Source organism: Haemaphysalis longicornis, unplaced genomic scaffold (genome assembly GCF_048455015.1).
Source record: "Haemaphysalis longicornis isolate Haplotype H1 unplaced genomic scaffold, Haemaphysalis longicornis Haplotype H1 scaffold_6, whole genome shotgun sequence".
In the NCBI taxonomy this organism is placed as follows: domain Eukaryota; kingdom Metazoa; phylum Arthropoda; class Arachnida; order Ixodida; family Ixodidae; genus Haemaphysalis; species Haemaphysalis longicornis.
In genome coordinates this window covers 89,468,498-89,491,983 of record NW_027526407.1, presented here as the reverse complement: position 1 = coordinate 89,491,983, position 23,486 = coordinate 89,468,498, and the positions used below count along the sequence as shown (strand labels likewise).

The 23,486-nt window shown below is 46.4% G+C and overlaps 1 long non-coding RNA gene across 2 annotated transcripts in view; it reads left to right on the top strand.

The window, feature by feature from the left end:
* The window catches only part of LOC144141753 (uncharacterized), a 71,304-nt gene extending 60,533 nt beyond the window's left edge, over positions 1-10,771 (top strand). For both annotated transcript variants that reach the window (XR_013316691.1, XR_013316692.1), the window contains one exon: positions 10,441-10,771. This is a non-coding gene — a long non-coding RNA (uncharacterized LOC144141753). The remainder of the gene's footprint in view (positions 1-10,440) is intronic.
* The last annotated feature ends 12,715 nt before the right edge of the window (positions 10,772-23,486 follow it).

The window sequence follows — 23,486 nt, the reverse complement described above, 5'->3', positions numbered from 1 at the left end:
GTCTCAAAGTAGGTGCAGGAAATTTGATTGAAAATATGGCTGAAAGGAGTACGTTGCTGTGTTCGTGGACAGAATACGCAAAACGCGTCAACATATCTCGTTCAAAAACAGAAGTGACTTTATTTGACCGCTCCCAAGGTTATAAACTCTTGGATGGCTGGCCGACCTTCAGTTATAACCACCGAGAGAGATTCGGAGGAGGGGCACGGCACGTCCGGACATCCTTACTGACTTAATTTTTTTTCGCAGTGCAATATGGGTACAGCAGCTACAGCTCCAGTGGCTGCCTCTGTCGAAGTAGGCACCTACGCTGACGCTGGCGGTAGACGAATACCGGTTGAAGGTCCTGACCATGTGCGGGCGGAAATGGGGCACGGCTGATTTTAGTTGGCTCCAATGAAGTGGACGTGTCTTCCAAATACCGAACACAAATGAGGTTGTACCTCTAACGAGCTCACTCAAATACTCTAAGGGGAGTCATGACACTAAATTATTCCCTGCTGTTTTGTTCACGCCGGAAAATTTCTGCTTTGACACTATCACCCAGGGTAAAACGGCTCTCTTGTTCCTTAGATGAGCCTCTGCGTAGAATTTGAGTGACCTGTTTCGCAGACACCTTTGCACTATTCTACTGCTTGATCGGGACGAACCTGGTACGCGCGATCAAGAAGCTTCCAAGAAGCAACACGGTTATTAGAGCTTCACTTGTGGAAGTGTGGGGTGTTATGGTAGTCCAAAAGGAGATCTCCCAAAGCATAGTTAATTGGTAGTCCAGCACCTTTTTGTTGTTTTGTTGCGGTGCTTTCAGTGAATGATGGAAACGCTCTGGGTTGCCGTTGCGACTTAAATGATAGGGCACTGTTCGAACAGGACGAGTACTTATGATGCGCGTGTACTCCACATATTCTGTGGTTGTAAATTGTTTCCCGTTATCAGAGACGATCGTCCTAGAAAACTCGAAACAGGAAAAGAAACAGTGCAAGTAGCTTATCGCCTTTTCAGCTGACGTTTGTTTCATCTGAAACCGTTCTCGTACGTTCAGAGCGCGTCAATCGTGAGCAGTATGATAGTACCTTCAAAAGGTCCTACAAAATATCCGTCGACACACTCCTAAGGTAGACTAAGCGAGGCACATTGATGTAGATGGGAAGGGCTGGGCAACTGACGTTGCGACTGACATGACTGACATGCGCTGACTTGCCGTTTGATGTCCCGGTCATTGCTTGCCACGAAACATAACATCTCGCTACCTCTGTGGCCCTTACAATGCCAGGGTGTCTTTATCAAAGTTCTTCGAGCAAGAAGGACTCTTAGCGTTTCGGAATGACCACACGGGCACCGAGAACCAGGAATCCCTGCTGTAAAGACAACTCGCATCGCCCGTTGAAAAATGTACTCAGTTCGTCAACTGAAGCACGACCCTGCCAACCACTATTCACGTAATGCAACATATTCTTTAACACAGAGTCGCGGCCAGTCTCAAATGCCACGTTTCGACAGTTCACACGCTCTTTACTAAAATGTAGGACATAAAATTTATTTTCCGAAGGCTTATCGCTGTAACCAGGACGCGGGGGGGGGGGTGAGAAAACTCGGGGATCTGCGCTCGTAGCTGTTAACTTGAATTTATAAATGGACGGATTCTGATGACTTCTGTGTTCTTGTACGTATAAGCAGACAGAGGAGAAGGAGGATAAACTTTATTGACAGCATCATAATGTGGTGTGGGGCCCTCAGTCCATGACTTCATTGGAGATCCATGCCGCCACTGCCCTTTGCACCAGCCTAAGCTGGGAACCGAGACCGTAGCTCGACAGCTCCTTGTCTTACTGCTCACGGGAAGGGTGCGCTATTGATTGAATTTTGGGGTTTGCGGAACACTACCACACCATATGGTACAGGGGGCCCGGGACAGCGCAAAATTTGCACAGCGGGAAGTACTGCGTAGTATGGAGCAAGTGAAGTTGTGCCGGATGAGGAAACGCATTTCTTTAGATGAGCCGCAGGTAGTGCTCCTGCCCGTTGGTTAGGGACTCATGAGCAGGGGGATAGATCATTCTTTGGTACTTAAAGTACCCCGTTCTCTTGATATGTAACCAAAGCACACGCAGGATGGGCCAGCATTGCAGCCTCGCTACGGCGATGGTTCTAATGCATGCTTTAGGCCCCACGGTTGTGTGCAGAGGATTGTGGTCACTTCGATAGACGAAATTGACTCCACACTGGAAATGGTAACATTCCTTGACTCCAAGTTCTACGTCACGCTGTTCTTTCTCTACCTGGCTGTAGGCAGTTTCTCCTTTTCAGAATGTACCCCCCACGTACGCAAGAGGGTGACACTGATGTTTAGAATCACAATAGAAGAGCCCAGCACCGATCACAAAAGCTAAGGCTTCGCACGATAGTGGCACCATAGCGGTAGGATCGTGGTTGGTCGGAACTGCAGTCGCAGACTATGGCTTTTGACGTGCTCACGGGTAGATTCCCACATGTGGCTCCATACTAAGAGAACGTCATTTTGCAAAACCCAGCTCAGGGGCGAGAGAACTCTGGATATATGGGGAACACACTTTACATAATAATTCAAAAGCTCCCAATTGACCTTCACTGATGTGCTCACATAGTTGTGCAATTGACCTTCACTGATGTGCTCACACAGACGGAATTTTGTGAGCTGCCAGTTTGGTAGCCCTCACTTCTTGCTTAAGATGCCGATCAAATACTGCAGCTTATATTTGAAGAATTTGCACTTTACTGATTCCCATTCACCCCTTTTTCAGATATGCGCTGCAACACGCATTCTGACCATAAAATGTGGCCTTCGTCCGTTGTTTTATGTTATGTTCACGAAGTCAATGCACCAAGCTACCTTTTTCAGTACATTCAGGATATTATCCATATTTTTTTAGAAGATTGCCAGTGCCGACGCAATACAGAAAGGTAGACGATTTACGTCATAGAATTCCCGATGTTTATTGATCAAGGGATAATTTTTCCGAGTACTATCCGACCCCACTTTTGGTATGCTTGGTTCAGGCGAACATCGAAAACTTCTTCCGTTTTGTAAGGACTGTGAAATACCGCGTCGGCCCTTGTCATAGGATAGTGCTCCGTGTCTAATATTGCATTTCCGGTTATCTTTATTCATTTCAGTTTATTTATGTGTTTGAATTCCAGGATGTGGTAGGTGAGGCCAAAAAAAGAGAACTACTTTAATTGGTACAAGGCATACAGTGTCGGCCAACTACTTCTTGAGTACAAAGCAGTAAAATATACAATCACCAAAATGGACATCCCTTCATACATTCGTAGTGTACAAGCAGATACATCTGCTGTCACTTGGATTTGGTTTCTGATAAAACAAGAAATCATTGTAAATAAATCTGTTAAATCACAGTAGTCACTAGAACTAAGCGACAGGAAAAACAATAATACAAGAAACAAAATAACACCAATGAATACAAAAGCGAAAATATATATTTAGTTCAGAACCATACAGGCAAATATATTGGAGGTTACTGTAGCTTCGTGTAAGGCCTTTATACATCATTAGGTTACGCTACACAACATTAAACGTCAGTTCGCAGATTGTATATATCATGATACCGTAGAATACAAAATCGTGTACTTGAAAAGCAGAAAAATAGACCGGCGAGAACATTGTTTTAAATCAGAGTGAGTGCCTGATAAAACGAAAATTACGGGTCTCTGGATGTATAGTTTTCCGACCTCAACACACTGTAGAGATTCGCCTCTGTAAGCTGTAACATTTGACGATGGCAGAAAAGACTGTCAAAGCTATTGCTCCCTGGTGCTACAGAGTGGAATTGGCACAGAGCTATGAGGCACAGTGGAATTGGCACAGAGCTATGAATCCTGTATTTAATACACTTAAGGTGTCGGATTGCTACATGACACCCATACAGATTAGAACCGGGATAATGTTAAAACGTGTATACTAAGGGTACGTTTGTGCGACGCAATCACCAATTGCTAGAAGGCGAATGGCCATCTTTTGCAACGCGAACATGTTTCGAATATTTCTTCGCGTCGAAATTTTCCACACTAAGAAGCATTAATTACGCGTGCATAGATAAGGGTAATATAAAAAAACGTATGGTATGTATTCGTAAAAAAAAACAAATGTTATTCTAGTATTATTACACATTTCGTCTATGATGTAGTAAATGATTCAACATGGGTGTGCCAAGTCATATATTTACTCAAAATACCTCCCAATATCCTTATGTTGTCCACAGTGTCAATATTTGAAGCCCCGACCGCTAAGATACCTCATGTACAATGCCATGGCGATGAGAATAAAAACGAACGTGTTTGCTTTCGTTGCCCTAATAACGAAGAAATAAGCGCCCCTGCAGAATTGCAAATCCCCAAGTGTGTCCTTTATGAGCGTTTATAACGCATAGTATAACAGAACCATCTCCTCTATAAGAGAGACAGCAGGCGTCACGTTCGTGGTACTGGTGACAGGCGAAAGTATACCCATTCATATCAGATTCCTAATTTTTGCTTGACTGTATGGTTGGAGCACGCAAGTTCATATTCTTGATTTCCTACATTTAGGCATCTAATCGTCCTTCAAATAAAGCTGCGCCTTCGCACCTTAAATTCTTGCCGATTTGTTTATGAACTTCCCACTGTAATTTTGGGTAAGTGATTCGAGCTTAACGGCAGGCTTCTCCGAAGCTTGTGACGTTCTCTTAACGCCGTCATCGAGTTGAAAAAGCAATTTGCACACCCGTGTAAAAACGAGCGCTTTTTTCTCCAAGAACAGTAGAGCAGAAGATCATGTCTCTTGTGCTTGCACTTTACGGCAAAGTTTAGGCAGTGGTCTGCGGAATCACCTTTCTGTTTTCTTTGCCTAGCTGAAGGATAGTGTAGGCCGTGCGCTCGCCGGGGAAAATTGCATTATAAAGTTTCCTGAAATAATTCTCACGGCAGCACATGTGTACAGTTCCATCTGCAAAGGAACACCTTGAACTTTCAGTGTTGTAATATCTTTGTTACCGGTGCAGAGGCTGTGACATTGTTTACGGGCTGGTCGTTTTCGGCTTTATTGCATTAACCTGGAAACATTCCCTAGCTTTTACGAGCTTTACCTTGCAGACTCGTAGAATATAACCTTTACGTCGGAACTTAAAGCATGAGGTTCTAACCTGCGGACGCAACGGTTCTCCGCATTTAGCTGACCCACACAAAAACAGTTTCCTGCGGTTGACCTAAATTTTGGCCGCAAGCTATGCACCGTGTGCAGATCCGTTTTTTAGACTGTGCATGTATTTTCGGAGCATTCTTCAATGCCTCCTACGGGTAAAAATTGCGTTTGACGGCTTTCATGTATCTCAGATACTATCTTCTTGAAATGATGCATCCGAACATCAGCGCCTTGAATGTCGCATACCAAGCGGTTCCGCAGGACTTCGCCAAGCTTCAGAACTCTCACGTTAGTTATAGTCGTCTTAAATTAGCCAGACAAATGGATACAGCTTCAACTTTCTTCTGTAACATATTTTCCTTCGTCTATCACAGGCGACTTGGGAAAAGGTTGGTACCCAGTAGCGAGAAGAGCCTCGAAAATTTTTGGTGACGGCTGATGTCGGGCGGTAAAAGATTTCGTAAAAGCGTATGTCTTAAGAGCGGTAAACCTTAGAAGAGCGGAATCTCGCAAATGTTGAGACACAGTGTTCACACTAACGTAAGCAAATAAGCGGTGTTCGCACGAAAGCCTGTCGGTGGTGGACTTGTCGAAATGCTGAACTTTTCCCACAAACAAGGCTGTATAAAAGGAAACAGCTGTGCGAGGCGTCGAAATTGTTGGAGTGCCGGCAGAACTGTCAGTCGGCGGTGGGGGATTCATGACTTACAGGCTGGTCGTACTCGTCGCAGTACGTGGTGTACGTGGCTACACGACTGATGATGGTGATAATAGGTGTTAATGGGGCAAGGCCAACTGGGGCACAGAGCGCCAAAACAATTGGTATATATGAGAGGTGTAACCGTAAACACTGGTATCGGTAACCAAAAACAAAAAAAAAATCAGAACATGACAATGAGCATGGCTGGTGCAGATGGCCAGGGAGTTATTATGCGTGGTATGAAATTAGGTCTCAAAGTTAACTTCTATATATTTAAAAACGCCGTTGATAGAAAACATGGGATTGCCAGACAGGTAAGACGTTGGGTGTAGTGGGACGTGTAGCTTTTATTGCTGTGGAAAGTGTTTGCGTCGTGTTGTGTGAAGTGCTTTGCAATGAATGAGTATGTGAAATACAGATAGGTCCTATCCGCACTAGCTACACAAAGGTCTTGAAGACCCTGTGAGCAGATACGAGGGTGACTTGTGTGAGCCCTATGCCTAACCTTGCAAGGGCAACATCTGTGTATCTGTTGCATGTGTCAGTTCTGTATGGTTCAAAGAGTGTTTTTTAACGTGTAACTTCTTATCGGTCTGTTCACTCCAAGTGTTTGCATCTGTTGCGAAGTTGGTGTCTGATCGGCGGCTTCATATCTGTGTACGGTACTGTTGCTATGTGCACTGTATTCAAGAGTGTAATAGAAGTGGCCATTCGATCTATGGTTTGGTTCCCGGCAATTTCAGGGTGGCCTGGAACCCAACAGAAAGTTATCTGAAGGTTTGATGCATACACAGATATGATAGCCTTTTTTTGCCTGACGACTGACATGGCTGTGATACAGCTGTGTAAAATACGTTTGTAGGTGAGCTTATGTTGTCGATTAGCCTCAAAGACACATCACAAAAAGTGGACAAATCTCCCAATCAGAAACGAGGTTTGTGAGGCCAGATTTGTACGTCTTTTCGTAAGGCAGACGCTTTTCAGCGCCAGTTTTCAAGATGAATCAACACAAAGTCGCAAACTTTCCATCCTGTAAAGCTCTCAGTGAGACCCCGAGTTCGTGTGACTGTGCACTCATTCGCAAGGGGTGTTCCATGGTGTTCAATGGGTGTTAAAAACGAAATTCCAGGGCGACGGGTACGTGATACCCACATTTTATGGATGATTAGTTGATGGCACCATTTTGAGAGCATACAATTTTGCTGTATATTAGCGCTTGTGCCCTAAGCGTCATTGGTGACACTCAACATATTGCCTTGAACCATGCATTGGTTTTGTTTAAATTTTTTCTTTTACCGCCCGGCAGCGCAAGGCTGTGCTATCTGTGTCCCAAGTAAAGAGCACGTTCCATGCTTTCTTTCTTCATCCGCCCTGATTTTCTCACTTGATCGGGAGAATGTTTCGCCCGAACGCAGCTAGCCTAGAATATCCTTCTGTTATCTACAGTGCTCTCGATGTAATTCGACGGTTCCAGAAACACGCGCCCCGAAAGATAAATGCCCGCAGAGCAGACGCCGCGGCATCCTATTCGCCGTCACTCTCCTGTGCACGTGGCGGATCTATACCCGACACTAACATAGAGCTGCCGCGACCCCAAAAGGCTGATGCAAAGACCCAGAAGGCACGTTTTCTTGCTCCACATCAATAGTGGGTCAAGACTACCAGTATTTCCACCATCCTGGCGCAGTTTTTCTTTCATTTTTGAGTGTGTGGGATAGGCGCTCCTTCGAAACAACGTCCGCATAATCCGAAACGTTAAATATTCGCATGCAAAGGAGGCCACACTTCGGGTACTGGCCGCAAACGTCCAGCAGGGGGGCTTTCAATGTTAAGAAGTTCATGGTGTGTGGAACGTGCAAGGAATCCGTACTAAAGAGTGTCATGCATAAGTACTCCACCACCTTTGGCTACGTATACCTGCAGCATCCCTCCCATCTCCATCGAATGAAAGCGGTAGATGAGCGCCTGATTACACGCCGTGTGTCTGTTACGTGCATCAGGCGTCTCTATCACAGCCACGGTCAGCACATCATCCGAGGCCAGAGAGTCAATGTTCCAATCGATGTGCAAGGACGCTGCAGTGTCTCCGTCGCCACAGCAAGCAGACTTACGATTCCGGGATAGTCAAGTCCGGAATGCATGGGTTGAGAGTAGAAAGAGGAGGCAGCGGGGCGCGCTACTGGTTGACAAATCCGTCGTGCTCGCGGTAGGTTTAAACGAGGATGTCAAACAGCACAAAGTCACCTGTACTATTTCCTCAGTGGTCTAGCGGATTGGGTTGGTGTGTTACACAGCTATAAGATGCCTAAGACGCAGGACGGAGGTAGACAGCTCCCTGTTAGTCTGTAAAATAAACCTGGTCCTCTGAAGTTACATTCAGCTAATTGGCTTGAAGTTTTCTCAATAGAAAATTACCTTTTCTATTCTCATTTTATTCTATTTTATTCTCATTCTATTCCCTATTCTTGAAGTATTCTCAATAGAAAATTACATTTTCTGTTTCATTTTATGCATTCGGTGGACAGCGTCCAGCTTCGCATGTCATCCTTCTTCGCAGAGTGAAAGGGCACTATTTGTTTTTTTAGGCTTTTCATTGAGCCGCTCCAGTTGTATTGTGGGATTCCTTGTATTATCAAAAGCGTTTAGACAGGATGAATCTTGTGTGCATCTCAGGTGCGTGGTTCCACCTATGCTACTAAGACTGCCTGATCGCAAATTATACGAGTAGCTCTATTTGTCCCGCTGGCGCGGTTGGCGCACTGCTTGTTTAGCTGAAGAGCTGACCGATCTGGCGTGGGCGTGACTCTCAGTATTTTTATCCAGGTCAACGGAATAGATCTAGCACCCAATTCCCCAAACAGTAGCATCCTACATCCTCCGCCCTCAATTAGATTCTTCTGACGATGCCTATGGTGCTTGCCGCGGGTGCCAGTTGGTACTGTACCAGTGCTATGCGGGTGCATGAGGCTGCAGTGCGCCCCACTTTGCTCCTTACTGTGCCCGCACCTGACATCGCAGCAGGAGCGAAATGCCAGCAATCTCCTACGTGGCTGTTTAATGCCACGACAGGGAATTCAACCTTAGTGGAATCCGGAGGCTTTGGAACAACGTTCTGGGCCGCTGAAGAACGCCCACCGGGGGCGAGGGGGGGCCAGGTCAGCGTCGGTGCACTGAGCCGCAGCGAAAACATGACGCCGTCCACCCTCGATAACCAGCTTCAGCCTAGCATCCTTAGAGAAGCACTATGTGTCTTTTCCATGCTTCTAGGTAATACAGGTTTTGGGCAACTTTCAGAGTGATAATTTTTGCCTCATTTTTAAATATTTTACAAGAGCGGGAATAAGCAGGGTGGGATCCGTCACAGTTGCAACACTGAAATTGTGTGGTGTCGCCCTCGTATATCCGGCGGTTGGGCTTTGAGCATTTTTCCCATGTCTGTTGCCCTCGATTCTTGTTGCTACTGTACCCGTCGCTTTGATATTTGAAGCAACATCCCGGGTTTTGGATGTAGTTCCTTATTTGACAATAAAGAAATCCTGCTTTAACTGATTCTTGGAGTGTACCACGATCAAACGTCATGGTTACATGTTTGGTTTTGATTTCATCTTCATTGTGCCTAATTGTATTGCGTCTAATGACCGTCACTCCTTTCTAACATACGTCTGAAGAACATCTGCCCGAGTGATTTGTAGGTCACTTATATTCATATATCCCTACCCTTTTCAAATAAGCGATTTAGGAAGAATAGCCGGCAGTTCGTTAGTTATATTCGCAATAAGCATGTAAACCGACGCAAGTTTTTTTGCGGCATAATTTTTTCGGCCACACCTTCCAATAACTTGGCGCTTAGAGCAACAGATTTCCATTTTAGAGGGGTTGATCTTTCTACGGCTTGCATGACTGGTGAACGAGAAAATTTGTATTTATTTGTGGAGATACGTTTTGGTAGGGTTTGAAAATTGCTTCTTTTCAGGCTCTTTTCGGCGCCCTGTAACTCGAAAGAATGCGCTAAGGTGTTACCATGCGCCATGAAATAAATGAGCGTACAGGGCACTTTCTTCTCTGACTTTTCCCGGACGGTCGATGAGGCCCTGTGTCTGGTAGACATATAGTGAGCTCAACGGCTTTAAATCACGAGCTTAAAGAGCCTTCAGTAAATAAACATTATAAAATAGGCCTAAAGCTTCAACTTTTCATACCAAGAAATATGGAACCACAACCTTCACCAGTTTTTACCCCGCGAATCAAATGGTGGCGTCCTCTATAAAATCTCTATTTTATTTTCCGGTTTTTTTGCACAATCAACGTGTGAACCAATTTTGTATATCAATACCCATTGAAAGCCGTGCCTCTTAGATATTTTTTCGTATCCTCGCATTGAGAAAAGTTGGGTACCATTGCAAAGTGATTTCTGTCTACTGCCGACATTAAACATGTTGGACGTTTTTACCCTTAAAAATGTAATGCACTATGCAGCACCCCAAAAAACACATTTTTTTCAGTTTTTGTTCTTTTTTTCAGTCTATTTTCTCACCCATTCTGCAAATTCGTCTTTTCCTTGCAGGAATACAAGATATTCAGTGCCAAGAAAGGGTACGAGGCAACGGAACTCATCCGAATAACACGAATGATTGCATCCTACAATTTCAAAAAATTTGCGGCGGTTTCACCATTCGGCATGTAAATAATACAAATTGCACCACCCTGTGAAAAAAATTGACATACCTTCCATAATCTCCGTTTGTCACAAAGAGTTTAGCAGCAAAACTTGTAGTTTTCTCCAGCTGGCTTCCCGATGTTATTTTTGAACCATTTTATTCCATATGTGTACAAAGCAACAATGCGGCAACATCGTCTTTTGTGAACCTGTGGCTTTTAAATACAATAAAGATGATTGCGGGGGACATTAGCGTCCTTTTTTTTAAAAGGACCCGATTTCATTGAGAGTTCACGCACCGAAGGGAATATGCGGTACAGAAACACACGATAGATAAAAGATGGAAACCTCAGAGGCACAGGTCAAATGTTCACATAATAAAGGATACGTAGTAAAGACAAGATGAGCCATCACCTCAGAAAGTCAGAACGTCAAGGTAGAAAAAAAATGTGTTGAAATCACCCAACAAATTATTTGGAATTGCTCTGCGATATTGGGCAGCAAGGAGCGACTAGCACACCGTAAAGTGAGGCTGATGCCATTGCTGGTTTGCAGGAGTAATCACTTAGTTTTGATGGTGCCATTCACACCCGCGGCTAAGTTCAAACTGGAGCGTTGTCATACGGGTGGTGAAGCGTTGCTATTACTGGGGATAATACTTATATGTCAACATACTTTACGAGTAAAATAGCTGAATCGGTAGTGCCGAACTGGAGCGTTGTCATACGGGTGGTGAAGCGTTGCCATTACTGGGGATAATACGTCAACATACTTTACGAGTAAAATAGCTGAATCGGTAGTACGACTTCAAAATTTAGCCCCGAGCTTTTTCGCCTACAGGATCTTGAACCGTCTCTTAGACACACCTACAAGATACTCTCAAAATCATCAACCAATAAAACCTACAACGGCAGCTCAAAACACGGTACGCACGATGACAATGCTCCTTCGAATGTAGTAATGTACGCCAAGATGTGCAGTTTTAGCTTTAAAACCGTAATTAAACACAGTGTTTTCAGCGCCTTAGTAATCTGCTCCAGCCGAGGTGTAGTCCTATATTTACATTGTCTACGAAGAGAACTCGTGTTGCGGCCGATCGGCATGGTTTATATTACGTAGCGCGTAGGGATAGCGACAACCCAGCACAAAATTCAATTCCAGCCCTGCCTTCTGTTGTAATTCACCCATTGCCCTAGGCGTTTCTGATTTGGAATAACCACATAGATCTTTTGTGTAATTAACCTTAAAAATAGTAATTCTTATACTACACCAGCCGCGGCTGCCGCTTTTCTGGTGAAGTCGAACAGTAAAAGCGCCTGTGTATAAGAGATTTCGGTGCACGTTATAGATCCCCAGTTGGTCAAGGGGCATCTCCCCGTGAGGGGGACTCGAGTAAATGCGTCGCATAAGGGGTGGGTGTATTGCGTTAACGTTTAGTGTTTGGGGAGTTGGTGGTGGTGAATGCGTTGTATCAGCAGCTTCTTGGCGTAGTTTGAATGAGTCAAGGATATCAGGCGCGTTCGTAGCCTTTCATTCTGTGTCGGTTTTGTGGCGCAGTGGGAAGAGCACCATGTACTTCGCGTTCCGCCCACACGTAGTGAATGCGTTGTATCAGCAGCTTCTTCACGTAGTTTGAATGAGTCAAGGATATAAGGCGCGTTCGTAGCCTTCCATTCTGTGTCGGCTTTGTGGCGCAGTGGGTAGAGTACCATGTACCTTGCGTTCCGCCCGCAGGGTCGTGGGATCAAAACCAGGCGCCGGTAAGTATTATTTGTTTATATATTGTAGGGGGACGGGTGCGGACCTGTTGTTGAGAGCGAGGAGGGTAGCATGATGCGGGAAAGGAGGAGTGGGGGAGAGGGCGCCAACGCCCACAACGCCGGGTGAGATCGTGACTTCAAGAAGTGCTCTGCATTTAAAAGTAATCCGGAGCCCTGCACTACGGCGCGCCTCATCACCTGCGTTGCGTCGGCGCGTTAAACCCTTCAGTCAATCAATTCTTATACTCCGTGGGGTGCGCTCCCGATGTGTCACAGAATTAAATTGTCAGATAACTCTGCCCAGCACACACGGGGTGAAGTAATTGACTAATCATGGCGATGCTTACGTGGCAGTGACACAGGGCCACTCACATGCGGTGATAGAAACACGCGGCTAAACACAACCATGACGGCACGAAGGCACAAATATTTCGAAGAAATACCGAAACAAGCACACAACATATTCAGTTTGCGGCAACTATTCTCTAAAACGAAGACATGTCCAAACATTCCCGCTTTCATTTCGGCCTCTTTCCCGTTTCAACCAGTCACTACATGCGATTATATTTCTTGCAGTGGGAAGGTACAGGGGCAAATCCTTCTTGTCCCTGGGGCTGGAAGTATAGATGTTGAGCGTTTGGCGAAGGTGAAATCTTTGCACCGGTCCTTAGCCTAGCGGGGGTAAAGGTTATGAGTATTTCCAAATAGTTTAGTATTGAGCATTCAAGATTTGCGCAGCCGTTTCTTGGCTAGTAGCTAAAAGTACATTCTGTCATCGTGTCGTCCAGAAGTTATACGGTCGAAGACCATACTGGTAGTGGGTGATACGCAATGTAAGCTCTTCGGAGCGGCGTTTTCTGATGGTGCCAAATAAAGCTTCATGCAGGATAGCTGTAAATTATTGGCGCTATGCTAAATAAGTTTTAAACATTTATTGCTGCTAATATCTTTTAAGTTACTCACCTATCCACCCGCGATCATCTACGGATTTTATCTTACTACACACCTCCCTTATCACACGGCTACAGTCGAGAAGCAATACCACAGTTAAGAAAATGTTCACCAATTTGATTATGCCACATTGATCTGTGCAACATAATAATGGCGAATAAAATTTATTATATCACTCCAGAACCTTAGCCAACGTACTCAGAATAATCAGCAACCACTTCGCTGAAAGACAATGCAAACGACTAAACGTATTCCTGATGCGAATCTTGAATTATTTAGCAGATAGGTTCGTGCCTACGGTAATGATAATAGTCAATAAAACATTTAGCGGGCGATTTCTTCGCTTGGCAACACTGAAAACACCCGCCTGTGCCCGCTGTGCCCCCGCTTGCGTATCGCGCCCGCTTTTCGCAGAAAAAAAGAACGGGCATGCGTTTTCGGCCCCGTTTCAGCGAGATTCTCGGCCATCACGCGAACAAATATATCATTAATCGCACTGATTTAATGTGGTGTGGAGTTCAACTTGCCCTAGAAAACTTAGCATCGTCGGAGAATGAAACTACAGATAAAAACGAAAGCGACACAGCACGCATGAGGCCAACGCTGCAGTCACCCGCGGCCACTGATTTTGGCACAAGTGGCCTCTAATGCGTGGATGAGTACACAAAATTAAGTGGTATATTAAAGGAATTGCTTCACGCGTGCGCGCCGATTGAAATAATTTAGAAAGGAGACGTGGGCTTGCTGGAGCCGACGTTTCTGACTACATTTTTGAAGCGTAGCCCGGAACAGAACTTGGATCGCCTAAGACCGACTTCCGCGGTCATGTTACATAGATAACTGATGTGGTGCGTGGCACTGATGATGGTGCAGGAGAAACAGCGCTAATTACAATGGTACGAATCCGTTCATGATGAGGACAGTGGCACCGCAAGAACATGATGATGTGCCACTACAATACGATTGTATCAGTAAAGCTGCTACGAGCAAGGCGCCCTCCGAGTCGTGCTTGTACTCATCAATCTGCACAAGGAGTGGCAAGCCTTCTTCAGCAAATCCTTGAGTTTGGCTTCCACACGGCAATGTTTTCGGCAGCAATATTTCTGTTGTCCTTTGAAAGGTCATAAACGTTTAAAGGTCGATGGGCTATCACTCGCATATGTGGGCGATCAGCCACATCCCGACGCAGTTGCCCGCGTACAGGGGCTCTGAAGTTCTTACCGTACTACGTAGTCATGCGGCGAATACAACCGTGTGAAGGGATAAGTAGATCGTAGGGTGCTGCATAGACCAGTACTTGGTGTCGACAAAGTAGTTTTCGTTCGGTGGGACACAGTTTGGAAAACCAAGCAGCTGTTCTGTGTTGTCGAGTGATGTGCTTTATCGGGTACTAGAACTGACAAGTATAGCCATCTCATGGATCCGGTCAAATGTTGCAGCATTTTTTCAAGTTATACCATGGCGCATCAACCTTTCGTTATTTGCATATCAAACCGGCAAACCACATCTCCCCCCGTACCGATCACCCCTTGAAAGTATTTCTACCGTTTGCACGTACCAACATGTATAAATATTCACCACTTGTACTGGCAATAAAACTGTGGAATAACCTGCCTTGTAACACTGCTGTAATAAGTGACTACGACGCGTTTTGCAATGCCTTATCACAGCTGTAAACACACTTTCTTTCAATGCAGTCAGTATATCAGTAGTACTGTTTGTTTATGCTGTCTGGATATCTGTATACTTTTCACTTTGTGAACTTCACCTATGTGTAAATATTCATACCATTTTGCACTAAATATTCCCCATGTTCGCTTCATTTCTCGTGATCTGTATTCCCCCCCCCTTATGTAATACCCCTGTCGGGGCCTTTAAGGGTACTCTCAATAAAAAAAAAAAAAAAAAAAAAAAACAATTGACACCTAATTCGACGGCATCACGTTAGCAACACAGGAATTTGTCGGGGAACACATATGGTAGCTTGCATGCGTGCAACAGTAACGAATACAATCTATAACAGTCTATTTACGCCATGGCTTGAAATCAACGAGAAATCGACGTCATCTACGATTATAACGAAACGGTCCCTCTACTCACTGATTCTGAAATGACATAATTACTGAACCATTATTCTCTCCCATTGATCTTCAATTATCAGGATAAGTGGTGATTAATGGGACACTCATTTGCCCTAGAGGTACCGTGAGAGATGATGATGATGATGATGATGATGAATTACCGAACCAATTTTTATCCAGCCCCTGTGACCGCTACTTCGCCTTCTTGGCGTCTAGGTAACCCCCACAATTCCTTCGAAGTGCGTCGGGCCTCCGACATTCTAGAGGGTCACAACGCCTATACCCTCGTCGCCGCTCTCGGTACTGGGCACTGTAATACTAGCTATTGTCAAGGCTTCAGGAAACGAGTCACGTGAGCGATAGCCCAAGATTAAAGGCGCATATAGGAATAACAATCAGCTCCTTCCCTCCCTTGAATAATTCGAAATAGTGTTATACATCTATTTCATTCTCGCTAATTCCTCGTCCTACGCAGAGCTCAACTCTTGCTTCTAAAGCAAAAGCATTAATCGACCTTTATGCGAGAAAGCCAGTGTACGGATCCGCACAGAATTACAAGAGAAAACATTTGCTTTTGGCTTAGAGTAATATAAGAACGACTGATTCGGAAGGAAAGGGATAATAAATTTCATTTTGCGTAGAATAAAAAGGAAGCCGTTGCTGAGAGTTTCATACACTGTGGGCCCCTGTGTCCAGTATCCTAGTGATGGCCTTCTTGGTAACTTTCACAAGGACACGCTGTTCTTACCCCTTTTATCTGTGTTCCCTGTCATGATACAGCGTACTGGGGTCACATTTGTGTGAAAAGTGGGTGTTCCCCGAAAATGTGTAGCTGATTGACAATGACAATGCAGGCGCGGCATGCCGAAAGTGTATTTGTTTATCTTTTTCCGAAGGTCCAATCGAACAGATCTGTTTAGTGTAGCACCTAGTGCTTATCTGATTATACCTGGTTGGTATCTGCCATGCTGTGAGCATGGTTACCAGTTCGGCATAACAATAGCAAACTTTGGCTGCTCTATGTTTATTTGGCGTGGAGATTTTAGTTTTGCCTAGGTGGCTGTTTGTGCTCTACATTACCATTGTTCCTGCCCCAGACTGGTGAGGCTACGGAGGGGGCGAATACCAGAACGAATTACCGGCGTCTTGAATTCTTTCTACAATCAGAAATTCCACTTGCTAACAAAAGGCGCAAAAGCCAATTTCTGACGTGCCGCCGCGGGAAGGCGGCGAATACAGGAGATAAGGCATCGGCAGAGGAATACTTTTGCTGAAGCAAGGCGGGAATAGTTGGAACCATGTCGGCGCTGAGGAACGAGCGTTGCAGCCACGATCGACTGACCCACATTTGTTCACCACAGGAGTGGGCTGACCAAAACCTGGATGGATATCATCCTTTCTGGAGCGCATAAAGCAGTACACTAACACCTACTTATAACGAAATGAGATATATAAAATTATAGCATATAGCGAAGTCATTACAATACTACATGTAAATAATATAGACGCCCATGAATTTAAGACTTCGATTTGAAGAAGTTGAAATTTTTTTGCAATGCCTAAACGAACTTTTTTCCACAACGTGAATTTTTGGACCATTTTGTCTTATAGCGTGATAGTCTGTCTTATACAGCAAGGTACCCGCCTTGTGGTTTGCAAAAGTACGCCGTTGCGATATTTTAAAGGCTAGCGCGAACTCCAACTCAGTTATGTGTCCAATCGCAAGACCTGGATGACAAGACAAATTTTAGCGAAATGTCTGCGGGTGGTGACGAGGGACTGGGCATGCAGAACAGGAAGATCTTCCATGTTCTGGAAAACTGCGCGAAACACCACACTACCGTTGAGCTGAACAACAGCGAGCAGTTTTTTCCCGCTAAATTGAACCGTGGCTGTGGAACCTCTTGTCAAAGGAGTTATCATAAGCTTTTGGTTGGGATAGATGGTGATAGACCGCATTCTGCTGAATATGAGTAAAGAGCACGAGACTGCGTTCGGGCTGTATTATCTTGATCACAGTTAGGGTGCACACGGGAGCACGTGTCATTCCGTGCGCTGGAGCCGCCTGTCGGCGTCGCGGGTAACTTCGCACGCATGCGCAGTTCCTTTGAAACGAGGCTATGTGATGCGCGTGCGAAGTTACCCGGAACGCCGAAAGCCGGCTCCCGCGCACGGAATGACACGCGCTCCAGTTTTGACCCCAGCTGTGATTAAGGTACTACATGACGATCTATATGCTGCAGGCTGCTTAGATAGCAGTACAGGCAAGCACGACCGCCGAATGCTTCCGGCAGGTCTCAGCTCTACCAAAATGTTAAAGCCAATGACAGTTGGGAGCTCCTCGCCGTGAGTACAGCCCTCGCGAAGAAAGCATGGAAGCTGGTCAAGACCACCGCACCACTGAATATCTCGGACACAGCCTCACATTAGTGCAGATAAGAGAAAACAATTACCCCGTCTTCTTGTACCGTCAGTCTGCTATTGCACGAAATTAAGTCGGGAATGCCAGAGGCGACAAAAATGACAAACGCTGCCGGCGGCATTATTTCAACCTATAAAACCACCAACAACACTTTTTTTAACAAGTAAGAATTAGCTTTTTTGCCCAATTCTTTCTTTCTAACACAAAGGCAATGTATCGTAATAACCACGGTATATTTTACTTGACACGCAGAATTTAATGCTCTTTCATTCGGAACAAGGGCTGAAATAGTGGAGTTTTTTTTATCAAATCGTGTATTTTGCGGAATGGTGCTCCCAGAGAGCTCATCAAAGATTGCGGCTCCGCGTTCACATTCCAGCTCATGCAGGGCATATTCCGCCTGAGCAAGGCCAACTATCACCACACAATACCCTACCATTTCTATAAAAATAAATTACAGAGCGGCTGAAAAAACTATTGCCCATTTTATCTAGGTCCCAAGCCTTCGAATCCCAAGTCAACGCACAAGCAGCTGGTGGATGCCGGACGCTATATTCTTCGACGCCGAGACGCCGAGTACCACAAAGGGGATCGTGTGTGGGTTTGGACTCCCATCTCACGACGCGGTCTGAGTGAGAAGCTTCTACGACGGTATTTCGGACCCTGCCAGATTCTAGGACGGGTTGGCCAACGTACCTATGAGGTCATCCCCGATGGTGATTCTGTAATATGAGGAAGGCGCACGCGGCCCGAAGTCGTCCAGGTGGTTCGCTTAAAACCTTCCTACGCACGATGGCGGACTTTTATTTTTCATTTATTTGGACTGACGCCTATATTAGTTAGCATCGTGTCGATGCACTCTTAGAGGAGGGGTAATGCCGCGAACCATGCAATGGGTTTGTTTATTTGTGATTTGCTTTCACCACCCAGCTGCGCCGGTCGGTGTTATCTGTGTGCCAAGGAAAGCGCGTGTTCCACTCTTTCTTTCTATGCCGTATGTGTTATCCCTTCTGATGGGCAGAGCGGTCCTTACTAACGTGAACAACCTAGAATAATCTTCTTTGTTCTAGGTGTAATTCAACGGTTCCAGAAACACTCGTGCTCAAAGATTAATTCTTGCGGAGCCGACGCCGTGGCATTCGAATCGCCCGAGCTCGCCTGCACACGTAACTTTGTTGACTGCTGCTTCGCCTCCTGTGTATTCTTTGAGTTGTTAGGGGAGCACAAGTTTTGCTCCAATAAACGTGTTTTCCTTGAAGACAACACGTCGTCTTTTACTTTGTGACAATACAGTGAATGAGACGAACAGATTACAGTTCAATGTATTGGCGCAGCTTACTTCTGAGGTTTCCAACCTTTTGTCCAGTTCTTTTATTTTCTTGCAGCTTTGTGCAGCACAAACTGACCATTGAAAACATGGGTAGCCGCTGTGAGAGCCTGTGCCAATGAAGGGGAAGTCCGTTCTTCTTAGTCATCTTTATCAGCTGCTGGCCTTTGAAGGAACACTGCCTCAATGCTTTAAAGTGCACATAAAAAAACTAACGCGCAGACGTCACGGGACGCACGTGCACATCACCCTCCGCGTTTCCATCGGTTGGCGGCAGCGCATGATCGGCTGCAAGATTCTGCACCGACGACCCTAGCGGCGGTCGATGGTCGATGGTGCGCCGAAAGCAACGCCGCTGCCGTCTGCTCAAGACACGTGTACGTATCATAGCAGTACAATACCTGCAGCGCCAAGTTCAACATTTAAACATTTTGTCCCAAATTTAGTTGTAGAAACTTTCACGACTCCTATTCTCACAGTACTCGCATGTATTCATTTAATAGCACGCAAAACAAATGTTGCTTGTGTTATCCTCACAAAAGCACGCACGAACCTGTGCCAAATACGGTAACGTAACTCACATGACTGAAACGTCATGTAAACCTGACTCATCTGGAGCTAAGACCGCATGCTAAACCACTACAAGAATGCACATGAGCCTTGCTTTGTTCACATGAGACGGAGGTGAAGAGAAGGGTGGAAAATGAGAGAGACAGCGATCTTTAATGAAGTCTGGCGATGTTAGCTGGGCTAAAATGCCTAAATTGCTACGCCAGTTGATGACGTGATGAAGATGATGGCAATGATGTTCCACAAGTTGATGCGTACAGATACGGCGAGTTATTCACAGAGACTGGTCTAGACCTGTTTGTTGCAGTTACTCTATCAGAGCTTTGGTAGCCCGTAAAGCGCGTTTGGGACAAACCCATGGCCTTAAAACGTCTTTTAGCTGCATGTCCACGGAAAGCGGCAGCCCAAAGGTGACTGCGAGAGACACTCTTTGAGCACTGAATCGACCACATTCACAGAGCAAATGCTTGGTTTCTGGCACATCACAGTGTGGGCATAGTGGCGACGTAGCCTGTTTTACCTTCAAGAGGAAGTTGCGCGTGTATGCGACATTCAACCGCATACGATGTAGAATTGCTTCGACCCGCTTGGATAGCCCTGGTGGCATTTTAATATTGCAGTTGGGATCGATGAAAGATAACGGCGCGTAATGACGTGATATGTCATCCCAGGCTGCACGCTGCATGTTCTCTGCCACGCTGGATGCAAGTATGGATGCATCTTGCCTGGAGAATGGTATAGCTATTGCCGATGCGCGATGCTTATACGCAACGGATGCAGCAATGCCCGCCTTCACATTGCCAGTTATCCCTCAATTGGTTTGAATCCAGTGAAGTGCAATGTGATAGTGCGCTTGTAGAGCTTGGAGATGTGAAGCGTGTATGTCACACACAAGCTGGTCTTTTGGAAAAGGTGCTACACAATGAAGGGTAGCCCCTGAGTATGTGAAGGTGGCCCACTCTCGAGCGGGTTGCTTGACGATATGAGCGAAAGCCACCCTCAGAGCTGCAAGTTGAGTAGCCGTAGTTGACGTTCTGTGACTGAGCATGGCACTGATGGTAGTACAGAATGATGGTATCCACACCCCGATAGTGGGTGATGTTGATGACTCCAACGCATCAGTCTACACATGAGTGTGGTCTCTGTATATCCGCGACATGTAGTCCAGAGCGAGGAACTTTAGTGCGGCAGCCGGAATATACTCCTTCCTCGTGATACCTGGCACAGTAGTCGTGACTGGTATGGGCAGGAACATCCAGTGCGGGTGCTCAGGAGGAGAAGGCTCTTGATACACCTTCCGCAGACATTCACGCGCTTCTTTCGCCAAGCTTCTCGCTAGAGGATGGCGCCGCTGTCTTGCCACATTCCGCAGACGCGCACGAAGCAACTCCTGCGTGCTTAGAGCGAGTGGTAAGAGCTGCCTGCATTCTTTCAGGGTTCTGTTGGTAGAGGTTGTCTTTGGAACGCCAATGCAGACCCGATGGACTTGCGCTTGCATGCTCTCTAGCGCGTTGATGTTGCTTTTGATAGAGGGACCAAAGCAGGGATTCTGTAACTTATCAGGTCAATGCAAAGCGCGTTGTATAGCCGTAGAAGAGAATTGACTGAAACACCAGCGTTGGTGGAGAGCATGCGGAATATGCGGGCGAATGAAGTAATCTTGTCTTTGAGATGGCGAAAATGTGGCGACCAGGTGAGATTACCATCAAATGTCTCTCCCAAGAACCTATGGGTCGGGACAAATCAAATTGCGGTCCCTCCAACAGTGAGGCCGCAGTGCGTAAGGTCCCTTTTGTGAAGGCTATCGCAGCACACTTATTTCCTGAAATCACTAATCCTCTAGTGGCCAGAAATACCGCAATAGAGACAATTGCTCCCTGCAGTCTTGACCGTAACACTCGTCTATTGCAGCCAGAACTCCATATGCAGATGTCGTCGGCGTACAGAGAGATTTCTACCGACTTTGGCACGCATTTCTCCAGGCCAACAATGGCAATGGGGTGCTGAGTGTAGGGCTCAGCACCTCACCCTGGGGAACACCTCGGGTCACCTGATGTAGCGATGAGTCGCCCATGTCGGTAGACATGTACACATACAATCGGGGAGGTAGTCCGATAGCCATGCGTACATGCGGCCCCTGATGCCTAAAGACTTCAGCGCCGAGTCGATGGCTTCATGCTGGATGCATTCATACGCTGAGTTGATGTCGAGGAACACAGCAACAGCAATGTTCCGCCGACACTTTGCTTCTTTTATGCTATTTCTAAGGGCGATGACCTTGTCGAGGCTGCTACGACCCTTGCGGAAACCATACATCTGTGCCGGGTATATGTTTCGGATGGTCAAATCCCAGTCCAAGCGGAGCAGCACCATATTTTCCATCAGTTTCCCAACACAACTCAGGAGCGCTATGGGGCGGTGAGACTCGATGGCGGTGGGAACTTTACCTTGCTTTAGGACTTGGACAAGGCGAGTGTGTTTCCACCTTGGCTCTAGACGACTAGTTTCCCATGAAAGATTGAAGGCATGCCGGAGGCAACTTCTTCCCTTTCACCTAGGTGCGAGAGGGTTGTGTAGGTGATGTCATCCGGGCCTGGGCAGCTGGATGTCTTGACAAAGCCAGTGCAGCGAGCAGCTCTGCAATGGAGAATAGCTTCTCCATTGGGGACACCGGGCTGAGCATTCCTCGTTGCGGGAGAGTGTGGCGGAAGAAGAGCTGCTTGCACCGCAGTAATTCTCCTGCAGAAGACGTCAGGGACTTGGAGGTCACTGGTGTTCGTGCTCAGTGAGAGGGATTTGAACGAGTGCAGTTGAATAGGCGGGGTCCGAAAACTTCGGAGCAAGAACCATATTCTGGAGATCATCTTCCGCGGGCCAGCTTGGAGCAGAAGGATTCCCACTCACGCTTGGCGAGCTTATTCATATGCCTCTGAATCGGATTCTGGGCTCATCTTGACGCACGGATATCCTCAGGCGCTTGTGTCCAGCGCGCTCGTCTTTCTGCTCTTCGACGCACTGCACAAAGCTTCTGATACTCCGGGTCGGCGGAGGTGTATATATGCGGATGCCGCAGTTCTTTGCTGCTTGACTTTCGAGCTCTTGACATTGTGTCCACGAAGGCTTCATATGAGCTCACCGACTCCACGGCTTCCTCCACCGCAGTTCTAAATGCCTCCCAGTCAGAAGAGCGAATCGCACGCGGTGAACGAGAGCCCGAGAGACCATCTACTGCAATATAAGTCGGCGCATGATCGCTGCCGTGCAGTTCAATGTCCACTGCCCAGCTCGTCCTAGCGAGGAGTTGTGACGAAACAAACGTGATGTCGAGGGCGCTGGCCATCTTTCCCCGGTAGAAAGTGGGCCCTCCAGAATTGACAATTCACATACGCTGCCGTTGGGCAATGTCCAGAAGGTGCCTCCCTTTAGCCGTCGTTTTCCTGCTTCCCCAGATGGGATGATGGGCATTGAAGTCACCAGTCAAGATGTGCGGGGCTGGTGTAGTATTGATGATGCGTTCTAAGCGATTTATGTCCAGTGCTACACAAGGTGGAATATAGGTGGCGATTATGGTGAAGGGGAACCCAGCGCCGCGAAATGTGGCTGCCACGTATTTATTCCGTGCATCCCGTGATATGCCACGCTCTATTAGGGTGAGGTCATTTCTCACGGCCATTAAAACTCTTGACATTTGTACGCCAGTCAGCGACGGCAGAACTGTGTATCCCGAAAGGCGTACATCTTCCATTAACCGTGATTCAGAAATAGCGACCACGTGAAAATGGTGTTTTTGTCTGAATTGGCGTAGGTCCGAAAGGCGCTGCTTGAGTCCGCATGGGCTCCAC